Genomic DNA, 24,732 nt, shown 5'->3' with positions numbered 1-24,732 from the left:
CAGATGATACCATCAGGGGAACATCCTGTGGTTTATCTCGGAACAATTCCTATCTTATCTTAGCTAACTATCTCTTGGAAAGTCCCGAGCTAACCTGCTAAACAACATCTGCAGGGGGTGAAAGGAGGAAGTTAGCTAACGTGCTAAACAACATCTGCAGAGGCTGAAAGGAGGAAGTTATGTAGAGGCTGAAAGGAGGAAGTTAGCTTTGGAACGGGGCATCAGTATCTTTCCATAGCCAGTAGATTCTTTTAGCCTTGAATGACCCCGGGCTGGCTCCGAACAGGGTTCTCTCTCCACTTTATCTAGTGACCCCAGATCTTATAAGGAGCATCACATAGCCCTCAGGGAAGATTACAGGTCTGATCTTTTCCTGATAAGAAACTGGCTTAGCAAACACCTAGGGATTCCTGCTGTACTCTACCCTGCACTTAGGAGATCCTAGCTTTAAACAAATGGTCTTTAACTGTACCTAGAAGTTCTTCCCCTGCCCATAGAATAATCAAGTACTATGTTTTCCTTCTTGTCATAGGACCCTCATACCACTGCATATAAATGAGGTGCTGTACCACTGCATGTAGATTAAGTATCCCTAGCATCTCTGGCCCAAGCCAATCAGACATATTCACACATAAACCCCTCCCCAATGCTCAAGGTTTATAAATAAAGCCTGGCTGGTGTTCTCTCTCTCTCTCTCTCTCTCTCTCTCTCTCTCTCTCTCTCTCTCTCTCTCTCTCCCTCTCGCCATTCCACCACCATGACCATCTAAGACTCCATTTATTCTGGGGAGAACTGACTGCCAGTGTGGCCAGTGACTAGGCAGCAATGATGGAACTGCCTTGCTGGCCCCTTTCAAACTTCTCCCCACTTCCCCTACTGTGCTCAGTACAGTAGCTAGACAAAGGGCTGCAACACTTTGGTATCATCACAGGCCTGTGTGAGTCTCCATTGCCGCCATCTGATACCAGAAATCTCATTCTAAAAGAACTAAACTGTAACACCTCTCCCAGTAGGTCCAGGAGCCTTGCCTAGCACCCCAGCCTTGGGCATCACCCAGGGCAAGAAATGGGACCTTTGATCTCAAGGGCCATACTGTGCTTGTCTGGAAGGAAGCAGTGCCTGGACCAACCTACCAAACATGGAACCCAGGCCATCTGCTGAAAGGTAAATGACCACCCCCCACGCCACCCCCGTGTGTGTGTGTGTGTGTGTGTGTGTGTGTGTGTGTGTGTGTGTGTGTGTGCACGCACACAAATCTTTGCATACTTATGAAGAGGCCAGAGGCAGAGTTTGGGCATGTATCTCCATTGCTCTCCTCTTTATTTTTCGAGACAAGGTTCTCACTGAACCCGGAGCTTGCTCTTCTGGCTACACTCTATGACCAGCAGGTCCCCAGGGCACCTCTGCCCCACCCTGCACTGGCATTCTGGGCACACACTACCATACTACAAACTCAGGTCCTCAGGCTTGCATAGTAAGCACTTTATGCACAGTTAGATCACAGCCCGCTGGCTAACTGTCTCTGTCGGAGAAACCAGGCCATGCCCTCCCTCCTACTTCCGTCTGAAAGGTCCCTGCTGTCTATGAGAGCACGCTGGCAGGAGTGTGTGAAGAGACAGCAAACCCAGCCCCTTCTCCTGACAGCTGCAAAAATAAGTTTAAAGTCCCACCTAGCATTGGCCTCTGCTGGAAGTCAGGAGGTGTGAACTTCTCACTACCCTTTGCTGGGAGATCTGAAGGCTACTCTATAGTTGGCAGTCGTCACTCCCACTCCCCCATTTCAAGCTTTCTCTTCTCATGAAGCTCTTCTCCCATGTTTGAAGAGAAGGCGCACTCTCCCCCTTTAAGGGCCCTCATGCTTTCTCTAGTAGGAAGTTATCTTTTCTAAAGTTCTCCTACCCCAAAGCCTAGTCTCCTAATAAAGTTTACTCTGAAGAGTAATGTCATGTCAGCTCTTTTCCCAAACCTGCCATATCCAACTTCAATTTTTGTTAAAAGACCCACTAAGCCATCTCCTCAGCCCTGAATACTTTTGATGAGTATAAAAGTCAATTAATTATGTGACTTCTCTGAGGTATAAAGAAACTCTGGTTCATCCAGACAGAATATCCCCTATACTAAAGAAATGAGCCCATCCAAGTCCAGCATGGTAAATTAATGGTTTTATTGAATCCGGTTATAGGAACACAGGTATGGGGTTGCTTATAGAAGCATGGCTATTCAAAGAAGCATCATCAACCCCCCTACCCCCCGCCATTGTAGGTGGTAACTCTATCATTGGTGTCCCAACCATCTATCTTCTATGTATATTCTAGCAGTGCTAGACTCAGGTCATCAGAGTCTATTCCTGGAAGCCCAATTGAGAGACAGAGTCCAGAGTCTATGCAAAAGCAAAGGAATTTTATTAAGCCGACCCGCCAGGGTCCACCAAGCTCTGAGGAGAGGGAAGACCCCATCCTGTAAAAACTCAGGGTTTAAATATCTTTTACAGAAGCAGAACTTAGTGACAATGGCTATTTAAAGAATGCTAGGCTAACAATAAGAGGTCTAAGGTAGTAAATCCTACGTAGGGTGAGATAGGGGTAGTAAATTCTGGGGACAGGGTTGGGATAGAGACTAGTGGAAAAAATTTAACTCCTTCCTCTCTGTTTGCTGTTACTTTGTTTCCTCTTGTTATCGGCCTGTAATTCTTAAATTGCTTGCTAAGCTGACAACGCTATTGTCTGTTTGGAGCCAGCCCAGGGTCATTCAAGGCTAAAAGAATCTACTGGCTAGGGAAGGATACTGATGCCCCGTTCCAAAGCAAACTTCTTCCGTTCAGCCTCTGCATAACTTCCCCCTTTCAGCCTCTGCATAACTTCCTCCTTTCACCCCCTGCAGATGTTGTTCAGCAGGATAGCTCGGGACTTTCCGAGAGATAGTGTTCTGAGATAAACCTCAGGATGTTCCCCTGATGGTATCATCTGGAGGCATTCTCATGCCCCCCCCCCCCCCCCCGCCCATTGCTTAGTTCCTGCCTCCACCCCATATAAGATTTTGCTTTTGGTTCAATAAACAGACCTTGATAGGAACGCTACTTGGTCTCGCCTCTCTCTTTTCTGTCCCGTCCCTCAGGTATGGCTCCCCTCGTGACCCCGTAATTATTGGTCCTGCTGGACGGGACAAGTGGCGCCCACCGTGGCCACGAGGTACGAGCCGTCTACCACCACAGAGACCCTTGGTGGGCAATAGTTCAAGATCCAGCAGTCAAGTCTCTCGCCTAGGTCAAACCGAAAGTACCTCCGATTGTCTTCAGTGTGGGTCTGCCACTCACAGGACCTCTCCGCACTTTCGTAAGTGTTCATCTCTGTCAATACAATGGGTAAAAGTCTCTCTAAGGAGGCACAATTTCTTCACCACCTTAAAACTTGTCTCAGGGAAAGAGGAGTTAGAGTTAAGGAAAAAGACCTTGTACGTTTTTTTTTTAATTTGTTTCCCAAGCCTGTCTTTGGTTTGTCATTGATGGTCCTAATATTAATCCTGACCATTGGGACCGTGTTCGTCGAGAAGTAGACTCCTATTCTTCCCAGCATGGTCCTGAGACTATTCCTCTTCAAACTTTTAACTACTAGACTTTAATCAAAGATCTTATCTCTTCTGATTCCCCTGACATTTCTTCTATGGTTGCTTCAGCTGAGGCCTTCATTCGGCCCTTATCTCGTTCCGCCTCCTTGGCCTCCCTGGAGTCGCAGGGCTCCAAGTCATTACAACCCCTAAAATCCCCCTGCCCTTCTGTTGTCATAGACATGGGGCATGACCCTCCCGCCTCCAATAAGCCTTTATATCCTTCCCTGTCCAAGCTTTCTCTAGCGGATGATGCCCCCACAGACCAGGGCCCTGCAACCCAGGCTTATCCTGTTGTTAAAACAGTCCCCACCTCGGATGATTTAAGCCGCTCTGAGGAAGCTACCTTAGAAGAAGAGGCCGCCAAGTACCATAACCCAGAGTGGCCGCCCCTTTCCTGCCCGCCCCCTTATCGGCCCTCTCCTTTTATTGCCCCCGCACTTCAGCCTCACCTTCTCGGTAAATCCTCCTTACATTTGGCTAAATGCAACCTAAAACTACAGATTCAAGACCTTAAAGAGGTTCTTACTCTTCAAAAGAAATACTCTTAACTTTCTATGGAGGTCCAATCCCTCCAAGATGCCCTCCAACAAGCTCTTCTACCGCCCGCCCCCATGACAGGGGCCACAATTCAGCACCCCAAGGCCCCCTCTAAAAAAACGCTCTATGCTAGCGTTTCCTATGATGACCCGGCTTCAAGCCAATTTCAAAGAGTCTCCCGGCGCCAAGGTCTCTACTTAAGATTCTCCGCCACAGGGTGACGAGACGGCCAATGATCTAGATGATACTGATGGTCATGGCTCAGATGATGAGGAACAGGGGGCCTCTGACCCTTCCCCTTCGGAACCCAACCCAACTTTTAAGCCCTTAAAATTCAAGATCCTAAAAGAACTCCATAGTGTGGTTAAAAACTATGGGCCCACCGCTCCTTTTACTCTTTCTCTGCTCGATTCTCTTGCCCCCGAGGGCTACCTCGTCCCAGGAAAGTGGCTCAAACTTGGCCAATCGGTCCTCCAGCATGGACAATATTTACTCTGGAAAGCTGATTTCATGGACTGCTGTCAGGAAACAGCAAAAAATAATCAAAGAAAGTCCACTTCTTCTTCCTGGACTTTCAATAAATTAATGGGGCAGGGCTGATATTCTTCAGAAACAAAGCAAGCGGCATTGCCTCCCGGGCTTCTTGCCCAAGTCAAAAATGCAGCCTTGGGGGCATGGCGAGCTCTACCCAGGAAGGGCTCTCTTACCACCCCTTTAACCAAAGTAGTTCAGGGCCCCCATGAACCTTACAGTGATTTCATTGCACATCTATTTGAGACCGCAGAAAGGGTCTTGGGGCCAGACGAATCTGAAAATAAGCTTTTAAAACAGCTTGCTTATGAAAATGCTAATGGTGCCTGTAAAACCGCCTTACGCGGCCATACAAGGGGTAAGGATATTAATGATTATATCAGACTCTGTGCTGATGTTGACCCCTTTGCCCATAAGGTATCCCAAAGTGTACATCTGGCAATAGGAGCCATCCTCCAGGCAGCCCATTCTGGCCCCAGGACCTGTTTTCACTGTAAACAGCCCAGTCATTTTGCTAGGCAATGCCCTGTCTCAGCTGCCACCACTGGTCTCCCTGACAAGGCGCCTTTGCCTACCTCGAGCGTTGCACCAGCAACTGTTTGCCTGTGCTGTAAACGCGAAAAACATTGGTCAAACCTTTGCCGTTCCAAAACCGATATTCAAGGTAATCCCTTGCCTCTACCGCAGGGAAACGGATGGAGGGGCCAGCCCTGGGCCCCGAGACCCATACCTTTTTGCCCAGCCTCGGGGACACAGACAGGCTCGACGCAATCAGTCTCCCTACAATCCACCTCCTCACTCTGCCGAGCCACTGCAGGGAGCGCAGGACTGGATCTGTGTACCTCCACCGACACAATATTGACCCCTGAAGATGGTGTCCAGGCCCTCCCTACTGGGATATGTGGGCCTCCGCCCCAAGATATGTTCTTTCTTGTTCTTGGCAGAGCCTCAACTACGCTCAGGGGTTTGACTGGTACACCCATACCACCCTGTTTCAACCCACCATACCTCCCGGTCCCTTACCTTCTATTAATATTATCCTGACCATGGTTAATGAATCCTGGTCTGCCCTGCACTCTCTTCGTCCCAGCCTTGCAGATGATTGTTGGTTATGTCACCATGCTTCCCCCACCCCCCCACCCCCTTTTTATGAGGGCATTGCTATCCTTGGCGATCTTACAGTTACTAACAACTCCTCCCTGGTTCGCTGGAACACAGAGGCCAGGGAAGGCATGACCCTGGCCCAAGTCTCAGGCCTGGGGCTCTGCATCAGGGGACCCAGGATGCGTTTACCCTCCGTTATTTCCCCTTTGTGTAATCAGACCCTTGAGGTCAGTGGCGGCTCCACCTACCTGGTAGCCCCAAATGATACCTATTTGGCATGTTCCACTGGCCTAACCCCGTTTATTGTGGTACAGCCCTTCCTACAACAATATGATTACTGTGTGCTTGTTCAGCTACTTCTTCAATTAACAGTTTATTCTACAGATGAATTTCTCACCTTCTGGACTCCTCCGGGTACACTGTCCAGAGTCAAACACGAGCCTATTACAGCCGCAACCATCATGGTTCTACTGGGGCTCAGGACTGTCGGAGCCCGGACAAGCATTTCCTCTTTAGTGATCTCCAATCAAAACTATCACCAGCTTAGTGCAGCCATAGATAAGGATATTGCTGAAATACAGGTTGCTATGGCAGCTTTAAAGGATTCACTTTCCTCCCTTGCAGATGTGGTACTGCAAAATAGGAGAGGGCTAGATTTCCTGTTTTTACAACAAGGGGGATTATGTGCAGCACTCAAAGAAGAATGCTGTTTCTATACTGATAAAACCGGGATCATAGAAGATAGCACTAGGAAGGTCAGAGAAAGTCTAGAATATTGCAAGCAGGAGCAGATAGAGCTGAATCCTGGTATAAAAATTGGTTTTCTGCTTCCCCTCTTCTGACTACCCTCCTCCTTTCACTGCTGGAACCTCTTATAGGGTTCTTGTTACTAATATCTTTTGGACCGTGGGCTTTCAGAAAAATTACTGACTTTGTCAAACACCAGATAGACTCTGCCATACAGGGACCCACCCATATGGAAGTTCATTACCACAGGCTCGAACGACTCGACTCTGAGGCAAAAGACTGTGCCCCTGATAATGCAGCTAAAAGTAGCCTCGACATCAACAAGCTGAGACCTAAAGGCTTGAGTTGATTGTTCACTTGAGAGGGTGCAAGGCTAAGCACTACAGGGAACCATGCCAGACATCTTGGTAGGTTCCTGAGGAGCACGCCTGACTGCATACAGGCTGATGCGCATAAAGGACGTTTCTATCCTTTTCCTGTCCCCCAAAAACACGTCTGGGAGGTTGGGGACATGTGAGACCTGAAAAAATGGCCATGCATTGACCTCTTAACACAACGCCCATCTCAAGGGGGGTCAGGCCTCTACTTCCCCCTCTCTCTCTCACTCTGCTTCTACTTAATAAAGAAGGGTGAGATGTTCAGAGCCAGCCCAGGGTCATTCAAGGCTAAAAGAATCTACTGGCTAGGGAAAGATACTGATGCCCCGTTCTAAAGCTAAACTTCCTCCGTTCAGCTTCTGCATAACTTCCTCCTTTCACCCCCTGCAGATGTTGTGCAGCAGGATAGCTCAGGACTTTCTGATAGTGTTCCAAGATAAACCACAGGATGTTCCCCTGATGGCATCATCTGGAGGCATTCTCGCCCCCCCCCCCCCCACTGCTTAGCTCCTGCCTCCACCCCTTATAAGATTTTGCTTTTCGTTCAATAAACGAACCTTGATAGGAACGCTACTTGGTCTCGCCTCTCTCTTCTCTGTCCCATCCCTCAGGTATGGCTCCCCTCTCGACTCCGTAATTACTGGTCCTGCTGGACGGAACAATTGTCATGGTGACTAGGTCCAGGCCACCTGGAATCTTATATTTCCTTAGCTAATAATGAAATCACCATTTCCTTAGCTAATAATGTCACTGCTGAGTTCAGGCCACCTAGAATGTTACAGCAGTGGCCAAGGTGATGCACAGTTGCGATGGAGGAAGGAGTTGTGGCTGGGACTCCAGGTGAAGATCTGGTGACCCTCCACAATGCTCCCATGAGAGAACATCAACAGCTCCATTATTGCCACCACAGACCTAACTATAATCTTTCACTTTTTTTATTGCCATGACTGTGGGACTGTGGGGAGCCATGCCAAATTCTGCCATGTCAGAAATCCCGAGCTTAGCCTGCATGCTGTGACCTTCCAGTTGCTGAGCTCTACCAGAGGAGGTCCTTGTGTTCCAGGCCACCCTTGGACTATTTACCTTTGAAAGAAGTAGGGAAGTCCCTACTGAGAAACACCTGGAGGGCTAAGGAAACCCTTTCAGAGAGCTACTCAGTAAAAGGAAGTTCTTACAGGGAGCTATTCAGGCTATTGTGTTCTTCTTGCCTGGGAGCTAGGGAGAGGGGGATCAGAATAGATCCTATTGACCTTACTATATAAAGTCTTGTCTGCATAAAGAGAGTCTTGATCAGAAATTTTTGACTAGTTATTTCTTGCGTCTCTGCACCCCACTTTCAATCACCACTCCCTCTTTCAGGTGAACCCTGATTCGATTTTTCCTGTGGGCCGGGACATGTCATGGGACCAATGTTACCATAGAAATCTCTGCTCCATAGTGGCTGATGATCACGTTAGCTTAGAAGAAATAGCTTGACTATAACAGTAAAGCTGGAAGCTGAAGGGACCCTGGCCAGCTCAAGCAAGGCAAGCATGGCTCCAGCAGGCCTTGCCCTTCTCCCATTCCCCCTGCCTTGGTAGAAAGCCATTAGATTACATTCCCAGGGCTAGCCCCAAGATCCATTCTCTTCTTTGGCCACTTCCTCCTCCTGTGGCTGACTACAAGGTCCAGCTATCAATGTATTAAAGTCTAAGGAAAGGTTTGCTTGGTTCACCTAATTAACATGCTTGTTGGACTTCAGACCAGGACAAGTGGCAGAGGCACCTGGCCTCCAGGTTCTCCCAGAATCCCTCAGTCTGTTACAGGACATAGCTAGCATACCCAGCCCTCTACCCTGAACTTTCCACCTAGGGACTGGGCTTCTCCATATAAAGTAGACATTGTGGTTCTCATACTCTGGGCTTTTCTTCCCTCTCCCTGTCTCTCCCTGTCCCTCTCCCTCTCCCCTGCCCCTCTCTTTCCTTCTCTCTCTCTACCCCCCACACTTCCTCCCTCTCCCTGCTCCAGTACTTTCTCCCCCCAAACCCCAGTTTTCTGTCTCCCCCTGCATGGTAGTTTCCATGGCCCCATTTTCTTAGGACCAGTGAACCCATGGAGAGATGCCCCCAATAAACCTGCATTTATAAACTCTAATTTAGCTTGAATTGGTTTATTTCACCAGGCAGAAAATGCTTATCAATGTCCAATCATAATATACCACTACATCCTATGCCCCGGGCAGCAGGGGGTTCAACTAAAGCTCGGGAGGAGAGTTCTCCTGTATAGGGACAGAACACAAGACACGAAGAAGGAGAGCCAAGCCTTTGATCAAGCTCTCAAATTTTATTTTTCAGGTAGAAGGTTTTATAAGGCAGGGGGCAGGGAAGCATATTACTATGGCAACCCAGCTGCAGGCTATCTCAAGATGCGAGGAATTCTAAGCAGGTCACAACGTTCTGCCACACCAAATATTTTGCTATCTTAATCTAATCTAACTGCTAAACTACAACAGGGTGGCTCCATCTAAATCTTATCTTTAGTCTAACTGCCGAACCACAACAGGGTCAGCTGGTTTCTGGTAAATGACAGACTGCTGGAGAGATAGAAACCTAGGCTCTGACAAGATGGCTGAACATTGGCCATATGGCCTACTGTCCCCAACATCTTCTCCCTTTCTTTATTAAAAGAGGAGGTAAATGGATCCATTATATATGGGTGAGCTTTGGTCCCCGGAGGGAGCAGGCATTAACCAGAGGGGGGAAGCATTCACCTGATCCTCCTAGGGCCAGATTGGACTGCCAAGATGTCTTTTTAAGGAGGAGAGAGAGGTCCTGATCTGCTGTCTATGGGCATCCCCAGCATACAGCGAACAAGACAGTTTTCAACATCAACCTCTATGCAATCAGGTTTACTTCTCAGGGGACTCAGAGTCAGATGATCGGGTCCTCTCCCTGCGGTACCTTGTTTCACACCCCTCACAGGTGCCCATACCTGATGGCAGGCAATATCTGAGTATATGTCATTTTCACCATGTCAAGGAAGGGGGAATGGAAGCACATTAGTGTTCAAGCTCATCATGGCCTTGGTCCGCCAAGTCAAGTCTATGATAATGCACCTGTATTGCTCAGGCATCTCAAGCATCTAGCTGCTGTTTTATAAAGCTGGTAAGGCACCTAAAAGCCTAAGGTGTGGCCTGCTGTTCATCTGAATAGCCTTAGTCCACAAGCTCCAGCCTGTGAACATGGACCTATATAGGTTTTGTCCATATGGCATCCACTTGCTGTTTGACAAAGTTTGCTAAAGAGAAAGGGTCCTAGCGATAGTAATATTAATAAGCCAAGCAAGAGACCTAAAAGAAGGAGAAGATATGGAAGGAACCTGTAAAGCCCATTCCAAAGGGGATTATGGAGGAGCTCTTTTCACTGCTTTTCCAGGTCTTCTTGTAGCTTTTTAATCTTATCTTGAATGATCCCAGACTTGTTAGCATAGAAATAGCACTTCTCCTCTGACCTCGAGATCATTGGCAAACTCATCCATGCCAGCATCCACTTGACACACAGGTCTCTCAGGCAGCCAGCGTGCAGCATCATGTTCCTGCAAGAAAACACAAACAGAGCCTCCACCCCATATTAATACAGGGTCGGGTCCATTCCACTGTCCAGTTAAAGGATCCTTCCATTTCACTCTAGCAAAGGATGACTATTAGAGTGCCAGAATCAATCGGCTGTAATAAATGATATATAAATTGAATTTTTTTTAAACCTTTTGTATAAAGTTGTAGCTACAAATTTCTGACATAGGGTGGGACTGTTAGCCATTTCCTTAGGCAAAACCTGCCAATAATATCTTTTTATTGGCTCTCTGGAATTCACAGAATGCCTCATGAAAGCAAAGCTATGGCAATCTTTTGGGTGCAAGGGAACAGTGAAAAAACAATCCTTAAGGTCTATAACAATTTTGAAAATATTTTTGGGAACAGCCACAGGAGAGGGCAGTCCTGGCTATAATGTTTTCATACGTTGCAAGTCTCAAGTAAGTTAAAAAAAAAAAAAAACTTACATCTCTATAAGTAACTTAGCTTATCAGTAGATCAAGCCCTGTGGAGACCAGCTTGGAACCCAAGAGTTTTGTCTGTGTTAATACCCAAGTGTCGGGATTAAAGGTGTGCACCACCATGCCCTGTCACAGAGATCCACCTGTCTCTGACTCCCAAGTGCTGGGATTAAAGGCATGTGCCACCATGACTTGTTTAATTGTTTCATTTTAATTCTAGTAAAAAAAATCTTTAAACATCTCAAACAAAAAGTAAACAAGGAAACAAGAAAATTCTAAATTCTAGGTAGTTAGCTACATTCTCTAGCCTAGTTTAGAAAACTATAAGCCTCCTAGTTCTGCCTCTCCAACTGGCCACGTGTCTGTAGCCATCTCTGCTCTGTAAGAGTCAAGCCCACAGATAACTAGGAGCAGTATCTGAAAAATTCTAGCCCTGGGCTTGTTTAGCTAGTTGGATCTAAGCTGGAAACTCCCAGCTGTAAATGTTTGTTCTCAAGGACAAAATTAGTTTATATCTCTTATTTGAGAATCTAAAAATTTTTAGAAATATTTCAAGTAAACATTAAGCAAAGAAACAAGAAAATTATAAACATATTGTAGCTAAGGAGTTTGAATTAACTCCATTCCCTAGCCAGTTTGGAAAACAGTTATTCTCTTACAAGGAAAAAATTAAGCAAGAAAATTTTAAGTTTCAGGCAATAAACTCTAATACTTAGACTGTACTTTTCCAACCGGCCACGTGTTTGCAGCCATGCCTGTTCTGTAAGAGTCAAGGGCCTGCTCCTGTCACGGAGGCAATACTTTTACTGCCTCATGGGCTGTGTGTGCCATGTTGTGCTGCATTGTTTCAGAAACTTGGCCAGCAAGTAAAGCTTGTCCCTCTCTCAAAACAGAAAAAAATGAAACAATATTTAAAAAACTAAACAAACTTACAGACATAGACACAAAATTTGACACAAAGATTATAAAGTAATACCCGAGTTCCCTGTGTCTTGAGAGACTGTTTGAATCCCTGTAAGAAAAGCTAATGCTTACTTAATGCCTGTCCCATATGTGCGTGTGTGTCGCAGTGTCTTACCTTAGTTGATCTGTCTCACAATTCGGGGAATCATGAAGATCCCAGTCGATCTGACTCACGGGCACGATGTCCGTGGTGATCCAAGTCAATATGACTCATGGGCACAAAGTCTGTGGCCATCCAAATCAATCTGTGTCATGGGCATGAAATCTGTGGCCATCCAAGTTGATATGTCTCACGGACATGAAGTCCATGTTGATCCAAGTCAATCTGACTCATGGCCATGAAGTCCATGGTGATCTGTGGTGATAACTGTGTGGGTCTTCACTCAGAGAGTGGGCATTTCTCTATGGTGACCTCTGTGGAGGGGCAGCTGCAGCTGAGCGGCACTCACCAAGATTCCCGCCATTCTACAAGACCATGTTGGGCGCCAATTGACCCGGCCCAAGGGGTCTTCAATGGGTACCTGTGGAGGAGGCAGACAAGTGAGGGGACAGGAGACACAAAGAAATGAGGGCAAGTCTGGATTCTGATCAAGCCTCGTTCATTGAGATTTTTTCACAGAGTTTTTATAGGTACTGGGGTATGGGTATTTGCATAAGCGCGGGTTGCTATGGATAGCTAACTCTGGAATGCTCCAGCAGGTGTCTACCTTTACAGCTGCTATAATCACAGAAGAGGGAGAAATTCCAGAGAGAAGGGACGTTGTAAAATATCTGATTAGTCAGGAAAAACTTCCCGAAACTGCTGCTCACAGGCAGATGGCCTTTAGTCTTACAGGAAAAGCTAGTTTATAGCCAGAAAGGAATGATCGTCCCCCACAATAAACCACAACAGGTGTCTAACTGCCGAACCACGACAGGGTCAACTGGTTTCTGGTAAATGACAGACTGCTGGAGAAATAGGAGCCTAAAGGTGTAGGCTCTGACAAGATGGCTGAACATTGGCCATGTGGCCTAGCATCCCCAACAGCTGGGACTCCAGGTGAAGATCTGGTGACCCTCCACAATGCTCCATGAGAGAACATCAACAGCTCCATTATTGCCACCACAGACCTAACTATAACCTTTCACTTTTTTTATTGCCATGACTGTGGGACTGTGGGGAGCCATGCCAAATTCTGCCATGTCAGAAATCCCGAGCTTAGCCTGCATGCTGTGACCTTCCAGTTCCTGAGCTCTGCCTGAGGAGGTCTTTGTGTTCCAGGCTGTGGAGAGCCACAGATAGCAGCGCCCCTGCTGCTTCCCCGGTGCAATGCGCCCCCTTTTTGCGTATGTGCAGTGAGTAAACTGTATGCGCATGTGCAGTGAGCAAGCCCCTTATGTGCATGCCTGAAGGCATGACGTAAGGTGGCGTGATTCAAACAAGACATAGGGTGAGGTGGTGTGATCCGAATGCATCAACCAGGAGTGACGACGTGGCAGTTTCTGATAGGACAGGCATACTATAAAGGTTCTGTGGGAGCTTTTCCCAGGGTCACTCCAGGATCCTGAATAAAAACTGCTGCAAGAAGAGTTCCCGGTGTTGGTGTCTTTCCTGCTGGACGGGAGCAGCATCGGCACCAGGCCATCCTTGGACTATTTACCTTTGAAGGAAGTAGGGAAGTCCCTACTGAGAAACACCTGGAGGGCTAAGGAAATCCTTTCAGAGAGCTACTCAGTAAAAGGAAGTTCTTACAGGGAGCTATTCAGGCTATTGTGTTCTTCTTGCCTGGGAGCTAGGGAGAGGGGGATCAGAATAGATCCTATTGACCTTACTATATAAAGTCTTACTTGTCCACATTAAAGAGAGTCTTGATCAGAAATTTTTGACTAGTTATTTCTTGGGTCTCTGCACCCCACTTTCAATCACCACTCCCTCTTTCAGGTGAACCCTGATTCGATTTTTCCTGTGGGCCGGGACATGTCATGGGACCAATGTTACCATAGAAATCTCTGCTCCATAGTGGCTGATGATCACGTTAGCTTAGAAGAAATAGCTTGACTACAACAGTAAAGCTGGAAGCAGAAGGGACCCTGGCCAGCTCAAGCAAGGCAAGCATGGCTCCAGCAGGCCTTGCCCTTCTCCCATTCCCCCTGCCTTGGTAGAAAGCCATTAGATTACATTCCCAGAGCTAGCCCCAAGATCCATTCTCTTCTTTGGCCACTTCCTCCTCCTGTGGCTGACTACAAGGTCCAGCTATCAATGTATTAAAGTCTAAGGAAAGGCCTGCTTGGTTCACCTAATTAACATGCTTGTTGGACTTCAGACCAGGACAAGTGGCAGAGGCACCTGGCCTCCAGGTTCTCCCAGAATCCCTCAGTCTGTTACAGGACATAGCTAGCATACCCAGCCCTCTACCCTGAACTTTCCTTTACTCTCGGCTTTTCTTCCCTCTCCCTTCCCCCCCTCTCCTGCTCCTCTCTCTCCTTCTCTCTCTCTCTACCCCCATCAAAATATAACCTTAATTTTTTTATCAATATACAAAGATTTGAACAACCAAAAACCATCTACCCCACCTAGGGAATGAGGCATCATTCTCTTGGAATTGCTTCATTAACTATCAGGCAACCGACTCACTGATGTAGCTGACCATAACCTGCATCATTACTAGTACAACTTTAAATATATTTCTGAACTAATATCAAAGCAAACTTTTAATCATAGATACAGTTCATTGATGGACTGACAATCTTGCTGATTCTGTCACATTTTATCATTAAGACTGAACAGCAAAAGCTAGCTTAAAGGACAGAGGTTGTTCTTCATGCTGAGCAAGGCAACTGAATGCAGTTGGCAGCCTTCAATAGAGAGGCTTGAGTGTCCCACAACCAAACTGGCTGCCAGCCTTGTGACTACCCTTAGCCAAGATGGTGGAGAGGCTACAGCAAGGCAGAGCCCAGCTATGTGACTGCCCTTAGACAAGATGGCGGTGAGACTATGGCCCCACCCATTTCATCCCTGAATCAACATGGTGGCCAGCCACCTGTTGTTGGAGGCTGTGGCGGGCAATTAAAAACATAGCCATATTCAGAAAATAAAGCCAAATGTATTCCTAAGGCAGTGATTTTTACCTTTTTGAGTGAAAGTAAAACATAATAACCATAAATTTAGAAGACAAAACCCAAATTTTAACAGTGTAAAAAATTCAGTTGAATAGCTCAAAATTAATATTTTTTACCTTAAAAGTATCTTTTAAACAAGTGCTTGAACTTAAATTTTAATCATCACATCTAATAAGCAAATTATAAATCTTTAGATAAGAGTTCGCAGTATAATCTTAAGCTATATAGCCTGGATATGCAGCATTAATACCTTATTAAGTTAACATTGTTTTAAATATTATCTTTTATAAGTCTAGTTTTAAATCAGCACAATAATTACACAAAAACCTTAATTTAAAAGTACCTTTAGAGACCTGTTGGCTTATGCCATTTGCTGCTTAGAATGGCTCCAACTTTGACTTAAAAGTTTAAGTTAACCTTTTTGTTACCGACATTAAAGTTTTTTTTTTTTGTTAACCATCTTCAATAACCAGTAATTTATGAGAAAGATATGCAGAACATAATAAATTTGTACATTTAAAATCAAACATATAGTGGCCACATACATTAACACATTTTAAGACGAACCATGCTTGGAGGGCCAGGCTCACGATCAGACTGCAAGCTGGAAAAAGCCTTCACCAAGGCCAAACAGCAGCGGCCCCAAAACCCTATAGTTCCTGCGTCATCTTGGTGCTTGTTCAGCAAGTGGTGGGACATTTTAAAAACAAGGAGGGAGTAGGTATGCCTTAGCAATTCTGTTTCCACCCTTTTTTAACGCTGCACACTCAAGCCAGAGAGCGCAAGCAGGTGGGGAGCAGGGCGTGCCTCTGTTGGCTTAGGACTCAGGTAGATCTAGGAAGGATCTAATAATCTCAGGGGTCCCCAGAGGGCTGTTCATGCTTGGGACAAGCCACTCTAGCAAGGACTCAGCAACAGCCCAGTATTCAAGTGGGAGGTGGATGGCATTAGACTCAAGTCGCCATGTTTGAGACCTGACCTATTTCTAGAACTGAGACAGTTACAAGCAAACAGAAAGACAAAACAAATGTACCAGTACGGAGAGAGAAAAGGACCAAAAGTCAGAACTGCCACTGTCCTGAGAGGCTTCATTCTGCCAGAAACCAAACTCCAAGCAGCCTATCCCGTAACCGGGCTCTGCCTGAATCAGAAAACCAGACCCGGTCTGGAATTCCTATAAAAGATTCTTAGTCACAAGAGTCACACAAAGACAAAAAAGGGAAACAAAGCTCAAACCAACAAAATCAGACTGCAGGAGTGACCAGCTTTGTCTCCCAAACTTGAGGTTGTCTGTCTTGTCCTTCTGTCTGTCAGTCTCCTCAACACTACACATACACAACAGTCATTGGACACACAAATATTTCAGTGGCCGGATCCAATACTAAATAGATGTGAGGTTGCGAGCCCTAGTCTTAACATCTGTCCAATGGTCAAGTACCACTGTCAAGGGCGTAGATTCCTTCTGTCCCATGTTTCTGACACAAACAAATGAGTAGACAAACACAAAACGCATAGACAAACACAAAAATACACAGACAAACACAAAAACAGAGGCACCAAAAAACCAAAACCAAATCTGCTTTACAGCAGCCAAATTGGGAGACTGGATTGCTCCAGCTGCCTGCTAGTGGGGATTCAGATCACTACCGGAAACTTGGAGAAAGGGATGTCTCCTGATCTCCCCAACAGGGGGGTACACTGTCCCCTGGCACTGTCTGGCAGATGCAGAGCGGTGACTTCCACGTGCATGGACCAGTCCAACCAAAATGAAACCAAGAGATGGACACACACAAGGAGACATACAACAAGCGGTGGCCGCCTTACCTTTCCCAGCTGGAGTCTCGGTTCTCAGGTGGGCTCTTATCTCAGTGAGACCTCCAAAAATGTAAGACCCAAAGGCTAGGTCCTACTTCTCGGAGCCCAATGAGACATGAGAGTCCAGTCTGATGCAAACAGCAGGGGATGCTTTATTTATCCGTCGTGACGGGGTCTACCAAGCTCTATTGAGCTGGAGACCCCGAATAAGCAAAGCTTGGGTCTTTTATACCCTTACAGAAGCCGACTTGGTGGTTAAGTAGACTTGTTGGACCAGGATTGGTTCTTAAGAAAGCCCTTTAAAATGATTGGTTACTAGTTATTTTATCCCTGAGGGGGCAAGAGCTCAGCTTGGGACATCATGTGCTGTCAAGTGTTTGGGACAGGTATGAAGTGTGGTTTTTCTCTGAAAGTATAGAACAGCCCTGAGGCCATCTCAGAAAGTATCAAGTGGCCAGGGTTGAAAAACAACTTTTCTATCTCTTCAACACACTCATGTCACACAGGTATGGCGGTACCTACGGAGACTAGAGGAGGACATCAGATCCCCTGTAGCTGGAGTTACAGACATGGTGAGCCACCCAGTGTGGGTGCTAGAAGCCAAACATGGGTCCTCTGCAAAAGCAGCAAGCCCTCTTAACTATTTAAACAGTTCCAGTTCCTATTTTTATGTTTCTTTCTCCTCACACACAGAGCTTCTATTGAAAAGTCTACTCTTACTTTCTCATCTTTGTTCCCACTGTGGGAAAATTAGAAGGATAGAGGCAGGTAGAAGAAACAGGGGGGCTTCCTATGTGAGGGTGCCAGGTACTCCCTTTCTTTCTTTTTTTTTTTTTTTTTTTTTTTTTTTTTTTTTTTTTTGAGACAGGGTTTCTCTGTGTAGCCTTGGCTGTCCTGGACTCACTTTGTAGACCAGGCTGGCCTCGAACTCACAGCGATCCACCTGCCTCTGCCTCCCAAGTGCTGGGATTAAAGGCTTGCGCCACCACGCCCGGCCCCCAGGTGCTCCCTTTCTAATGAGAATGGTTTCTGGAAAGAAACCGCCCACTCAGAAACAAACATCTAGGAGAGAAGTTGAGAAAGACCAGGGGTCTTATAAAATGCCTAACCCCCCAGGAAACTCCCAACTCTGGGTTTTCCGTCCCATCCTAACAAAAGACACCACCGGACAGTTGTTGGGTGTGGTCCCCCTCTCCCCTAGCTCCATGCTCCCAGACTAATGACTCGTGAGACTCAAAAAAATGTTACAAATACCTAGGCCTTTTCTCTGACTAGCTCATAACTAATATTCTGTTTGTTCCATTCTAAGTTCTGCCACCTGGCTGGTTACCTCTGCTTAGGTACCAAGCGTCTATCCTCCTCCCCCATCTCCTGCACTTCGCTCTGTCCTCCAAATCCTTTTCCGCCTGCCTCCTATCTCCTCCCTACGCTATAGGCCAGGGGATTTTTTATTGACAAGTGTTGTGTTCATACAATACACAAGGTATTCTCCCAACAGACAGTCAATTCTTTGCCTGTCCAGCAGAATGGATGTGGCTTCTGGGTTGCTGCTTCTGCTGTTGTTTTGTTGTGGCTGCTGCTGCAGAGAATTAAACCCATTCCCTCGCACATGCTAGGTAAACACTCTACTGCTGAACTACCTCCCTGGCCTTTTTTTTTTTTTTACTTAATTTAGTTAATGAGACCGTTGCCATGTAGCCCAGGCACAATCCTCCTACTTCAGCCTCGCAAAGTACTGAGATGATGTGAGCTACCACCCCTGACTCTCTTGCTGCTTTAAAAAGGTTTCCTTTGTCAATACTTTGAGCAGTAATGTTATGATGTACCTTGGTGTTATTTGGTCATATTTATTATTATTTGAGCTAGCTCAACATTTTATACCTGCAGCCTTATATTCATTACAGTTATATAAAACTGCTACAAATAGAACACCTACAATCTAAAACGAACAGGGATCTTGACTTAATGTGGGTGTTGATATTCAATAGTCTCACAAACATACTCGCCAATGGCGATCCATGAGGGAGGTGACTCTGGCAAGAATCTTCACAGCACAGAATCCGTGGGAGGAGATTAGTGAGGGCTTACTTCACTAACATTGTAGCCAGAAAAACAGAAGAGTTTTTCCACTCATTTCACCTTTCCCAAGCATCTACCTTGAGCTATGAAGAGACAGTGCTCAGCAAGGGCTCTTGTCTCAGCCCTAGCAGAAGGGCCATCCACTTCCCAGACAACCAAGCCATGCAGGCTGGGAAGTGTTTTAATTAGAAACCAGGCGCCCAGAGAGCACTGCCTGCTGGGAAGCCTGGGGCAAGACACGGGAGGTGGAGCTTCCGGGAGACAGCAGGGATGGATGGGATCTTGTCAGATGAGTGAAGGAGGAGGCCTGGAAGATTAGACTGAAGGGCTGAACCCAGACCAACTGTTGTGTCAATTCCTCTCACACTCCTTCAGATCTCCGGGAAATTTGAGGAGTGCCTCAGCCCTCTCCTCTGGAGCCCCCTCCCCACCCCTTCCTTCTCAGGGGTGGTTTAGCTCAGCTGGGCCTCTTAACCAATTAACACTCTTTGCATCTGAAAAGCTCAAATCAGCTCCTCGGAGGTGTAAAAGATCAGAAGTAATTAAGGCCTCTTTCTAATGTAAATCCAAACCTGAAGTGGTGTGTTTGTCTCCCTAGGAAATTTGGGTCCGGGGTTGTACAGGAGCTGGGGAGATGAGGCTGGGTAGCGAAGACTTCAAGAGTATCAGCCAGTTTGGTTGGATGCCTTCCAGAAATATTAGGTTCTACTAAATCAAAACTGACTCCAGAGGACAATGGGAGTGAGCGTTTTTCCCCTACTCTCACACACTCGCAGCCCCCTTCTCCTGTCTCTTCTATCCTGATGCATCTGACCCTGTCTCTTTCCTCCCATCCTCCTCTCAGGCCCTTTTATTAAGTGCCTGTCACTCTTTGTAATTATTTTATTTACTGGCTTCCCACATCATTAAGTAAATACGTCCAGGTTGCTGTTCACCCTGGAGCATAATATATAAAGTGATCCAAGTGAAAAACAGCCTGACTGCAAATCAGCCTGTGCAGTTTGGAATGTGCCCTAAAGCTTCTCACACAATAGGGCCCCTATTCAAGGCTGCTGCCATTTACACACACTTACACACACACACACACACACACACACACACACACACACACAGACACACACACACACACACACAGACACACACACACACACACACACACACACACCATATTCTCTTCTCTTCCGGTCTTATAGCCAGTAACTGAGGATCTGCCATCACTGACCGATCTACCCAGGGACAAACCTTCAGAAATGTCAGGTAGCTAGCTAGGCTTAGATGTCATTCTCTCATAATTAGTTTGGGGCCTCACCTCCTGTTCCCCTGGTAACGATACAAAAGGAAACATCCTTGCTTCCTCTCTTTGATACTTAAAATATGACATGAAAGGGTAGGGGACATTAGGCTAATGAAAAGCAGCTTCTTCTTGGTCAAAAGAATAGATTCTAGGGGACTGGAGAGATGGCTCAGAGGTTAAAGATACTGTCTGTTCTTCCAGAGGTCCTGAGTTCAGTTCCCAGCAACCACATGGTGGCTCACAACCCTCTATAATGAGATCTGGTGCCCCTTCTGGCCTGCTGGCTCACATGCAGGCAGAACACTGTATAAATAATAAATAAATACATCTTTAAAGAAATAGACTCTGAATTCCACCAACGAACCCAGGTGGAGAGGTGACAGTCTATATAAGATTATAATAGTTGTCTTCTTTTTTTTTTTACAAATTAATACAACCAGATCTATTGATCACCTGGCCAGGAAAGCTGATTGACCTGAAGACAAGGTAAGGAAGGAGAGGGGAAGAATAATTATCTCTTTAGTGAGATAATCTACTTTTGCCTCCTCCCTCCCCAGGAAGCCCCTTTGCTAATGCAGTTGCTTACAGATTTTTTACTGCTAAGTTGGCTCATTCTTCTGAGTTCTGACAGACACACACACACACACACACACACACACACACACACACACACACACAAACCAGTGTAATTTGGAGTTGCTCTTGGGTCTCCTATCCCCACTTCTCCCTCCATGATGGCCAGCATTTTAAAAGATGGGCTGGAGAGAATGGCTCAGAGGTTAAGAGCACTGGCTGCTCTTCCAAAGGTCCTGAGTTCAATTCCTAGCACCCACATGGTGGCTTATGACCATCTAAAGTGAGATCTGGTGCCCTCTTCTGGCGTGCAGGTGTACTTGCAGGTAGAATATTATGCATAATAAATAAATAATTATTTTTTTAAAAAATAAAATAAAAGAGACTGGTTACTTGAAATGTATGCTAGTGCCTATCTAAATCACAACTCCATCCCATTTCTTTTCTTATCAAACATACTGGGCCTGAATCCTGGGAGTTTGATAGTTCCTTCATGTAGTCTCAGCAACAAAACAGGTGCATGCTGAGTATACGTAAACATTCCTCCCTGCTTCTTCATAGGCTCCCACCATGAGGGCTAACGTTATGTTCTAAGTTTTAATTACTGTGTTTAAGGAATCCTTAAAACAAAAGTGCCTCTAACCTGTAAGACCCACTTGCCCAAGGACAGATAGCTGTTATTCACGTAAGATAAGAAGCCATGTGTTTTCAATTCTATAAACAAGGTTCTTGCCCCCAACTGCACAGGATGTGCTTATCACACATAGGTGGGAGGTACACAGGCAGGAAGTACTTCAGGATGAATACTTACCCCAAATTGAATAAAGGTGGGAAGTGTGTAGCCTTGTGGGTTCTGCCTTTATAACCACCTGGCTAATATAATTCACTGCCATTCTCTGAGAATCTGGGATATAGACCTCGCCAGTGTCTGTCATCCTGGTCAGTGTTTAATAAAGCTTGCTTCAAATTTGGCTCAACAGCTATGGGAGTTGTCTTATTCTCACCCGGTGGGATTAACACCGCCCCATTGATAGCTTGCAAAATTAAAGACCTGGGAGCTGGCGGGGGGGGGGGGGGTGGTAAATGGGATCCAGGTAATAACTTTTGGTGGTCCTGGTTATAACAGCAGGGCAGTTAACTTTACTCGTTCAAACCTCTGTGCAGCATGCTACACAGACTCACATAGTTAGCATCCTCTTGATGTGTGAATTCAGATAGCAGATACCAGCCTTGACCTTGGCTCTCACATGCCCTAATCAAAGCAGGAAGTAGCAAGAACTGAAGTTGATGCCCATAAATCCCCTGGGCCCCACCTCTGTCCCACCCCCATAAAACAGAGAGAGAGAGAGAGAGAGAGAGAGAGAGAGAGAGAGAGAGAGAGAAGAGAGAGAGGGGGCAGGAGAGAGGCAGAGACAGAGACAGACAGACAGACAGACTGACTGACTGACTAACTGACTGACTGAATGACTGACTAGAATGTTAGATCCTAGGAGTTGCCCCACTTTGACCCCTGAAGCTTGTCTCCTATCTCAGGCCTAAGTAGCTGAACTCCTAGCATGCAGTAGCACCAAGGTAGGGCAAGACAATACAATTAGCTTCCTGTCTTCCAAACCTCAGACCCTATCTAGCACCGTCACTAATCTGATAAGTTTAGAGACACACACACCCTCCTCCCTTCTAAGCACAGATCTCTCTCCCCTCTAAAGTCTATAAAACGTAGGGGATTTTCTTTGTCCCCTTGTTGTTGGAGCTCCTGATAAAACAGGAGTCTTACAAGATTACAGAAGACCTTGCTTGGTTTGGTGGTTTTGTGATGACTAACAAGTTTAACAAGATTTAAGTTAAACAGGGGGCTGTTTGTGTGAAATAACAAGTCTTTCACTTCTGTGAACAAGCTTGATTGCCCCAGTTGCACAGAATGTGTGCTTGATCTGAAAGACCCCCGAAGGGAGACCCTCACTCAAGCCTCGGGATGGCGTGCACCCAAAGACATACAAACGACCGTCTTGCTGTAAACACATGAGGCAGTTTATTGGCGGAGCTCTGGGTCGACACGTATCTCACGCAGGAGACAGAGGGGTCGACCCAGAAGCCCAGGGGTTAGGGGTTTATATGGGCAAGGGTCGGGGGGAGTGGGAAGTTTTGGCGCGGCCACACACGATTGGTTGTTTCAAACATTTGAACATCAGCAAATTGCATAGGCAGATCTGGGGTAAGCTCAGACTTAATCACATGGGTACAGTCCTTGGTTCCTGTCTTTCTTGGAACCTGAGGGTAGATGTTTATCTGAGCTAACGACACATCTGGTTAAACTCAAACCTGGAACATTGTGTGCGGGCCTCAAGGGAGGATTAAGCAGACACCATAAGATCGGATGAGGGGTCTTGGCTCATTACTCACTTGACCATGTCCGGTACCTGTTTCTCTCAGGAATTTGTCCTTGTGTATTCTCCCTATCTTTTATGGCCAGCCAGTCCCTGGAACACTCAGTAGGCCTTTGTCTCTTATCTCCGCATTTTTTGTGACTTATCATCTGGGACCTTGGGCTAGCATACCTGTCGACCTGCACTTATGAGTTAGAGAGCTCTGCTGTTCTGGTTGCTTTAATGTTAATTAAAAATTTTCCCTTTCAGATCGTACTTAGGCAGTAAATACATCAGGATGTGTGCTTGTCTCTCTGACTGCATGAAGGAAGGAAGAATGAAACCTTGTGTGGTTAGCCTTTATAGGCCCCTGACTAATGTAATTCAGTGCCATAGTTTGAGCATGTGTCTCAGATATGGATCTGGCCAGTATTTAATAAAGCCTCTTATTTATTAAAAAGTTATTGATTGTCAGACTGGTGAATCTCTAAGTGACATCAGGCCCACAACAGCTTGAGTAAGAACGGTCCCCATACGTTCATACAAGTGTGGCATTGTGGAAGAAAATGTGTCACTGAGGGTGAGCTCTGAGGTTTCAAAAGCCCAGGTTCTGTCCTCCCCACGCCACCCCTCTCCTCGCAGATGGAGATGTAGCTCTCGGCATCTTCTCCAGTTCCACATCTGCCTGTAACCAAGTTCTCTGACAGGATGACAATGGACTACACTTCAAAAAGTGTCCCCAGTTAAATGCTTTCTTAAGAGTGGTATCTCTTCACAGCAAAAGAACAGTGACAAAGACACTTCGTCATCCTAGAAAAGGAACGTCTGTTGGGGATAGCCTATTGTTTTTAAATTACCAGTATTATTAATATGCCCGGCTAGCAATCAATTAAGACACTGACACTTGTTATATTTTAATATAGCCTTAGTTAACCTGGGGCAGGGCAGACATTAATCCTCTAAACTACTTCCCATAGCGAGGCAGGTATGGGATCCCTGCCTCAATCTCATGCCATCTGCTTTCAATAATAATACTTGCTAATGTTTTTCATCTGGGCCGGATTCTCCCCCCATGCCGGCCATGTGCTTCTCCTCCATCTAACCCATGATGGCCTCTTACTCCTCAGTTCTTTTTCCTTCCTCCTCCTGGAGGTCTTTCTTCCTCTTCCCAGAATTCCTCTCTCTCCCTCTGAAACCTTAGCCACACCTCTATCTCCTCTGTCCTGCCCAGGTGGGATGGCCTTTTATTAATCAAAAGGTGGATCACAGAGACAGCAAGCAGTAATTAGCATCAGACTACATTAGACCATCCCCCCAACAATAGCCTGCCTCACCATGAGCAAACATGGGCAAACAAGGAGAGACCACAGGAACGAAACATGGACTACTTACTGCAAAATTTCCTCATTCCTAAACCTCTCACCACATCCCCACAAAGGGTCTCAACCAACTGTTTCCCCCTGGCAAACCCATCACCTTCCAGGGAGAGAGGCATATCCTTGCTGTGTGCTAATAAACACAGTGCTGTCTGCTGAAGGTCAGACTCCTAAGTCTTTCTGCTGTCTGTGTTGGAGAAGTTGGTTTTAGTAAGGGCCTTTCTAGTACCCACTCT

The 24,732-nt window shown here is 46.2% G+C and overlaps 1 long non-coding RNA gene across 1 annotated transcript; it reads left to right on the top strand.

Annotated features, from left to right (window-relative positions):
* Nucleotides 1-1,017: 1,017 nt before the first annotated feature.
* LOC311597403 lies at nt 1,018-7,478 on the top strand. Its single transcript, XR_014779218.1, has 3 exons — nt 1,018-1,164; nt 3,115-3,332; nt 7,293-7,478. It is a non-coding gene; the product is annotated as an uncharacterized lncRNA (long non-coding RNA).
* Nucleotides 7,479-24,732: the final 17,254 nt, after the last annotated feature.

The sequence above is a fragment of the Acomys minous genome (genome assembly GCF_964271855.1).
Source record: "Acomys minous genome assembly, chromosome: 1".
In the NCBI taxonomy this organism is placed as follows: domain Eukaryota; kingdom Metazoa; phylum Chordata; class Mammalia; order Rodentia; family Muridae; genus Acomys; species Acomys minous.
The sequence above is the reverse complement of the archived record's forward strand: the minus strand, read 5'-3'. Positions and strand labels throughout refer to the sequence as shown.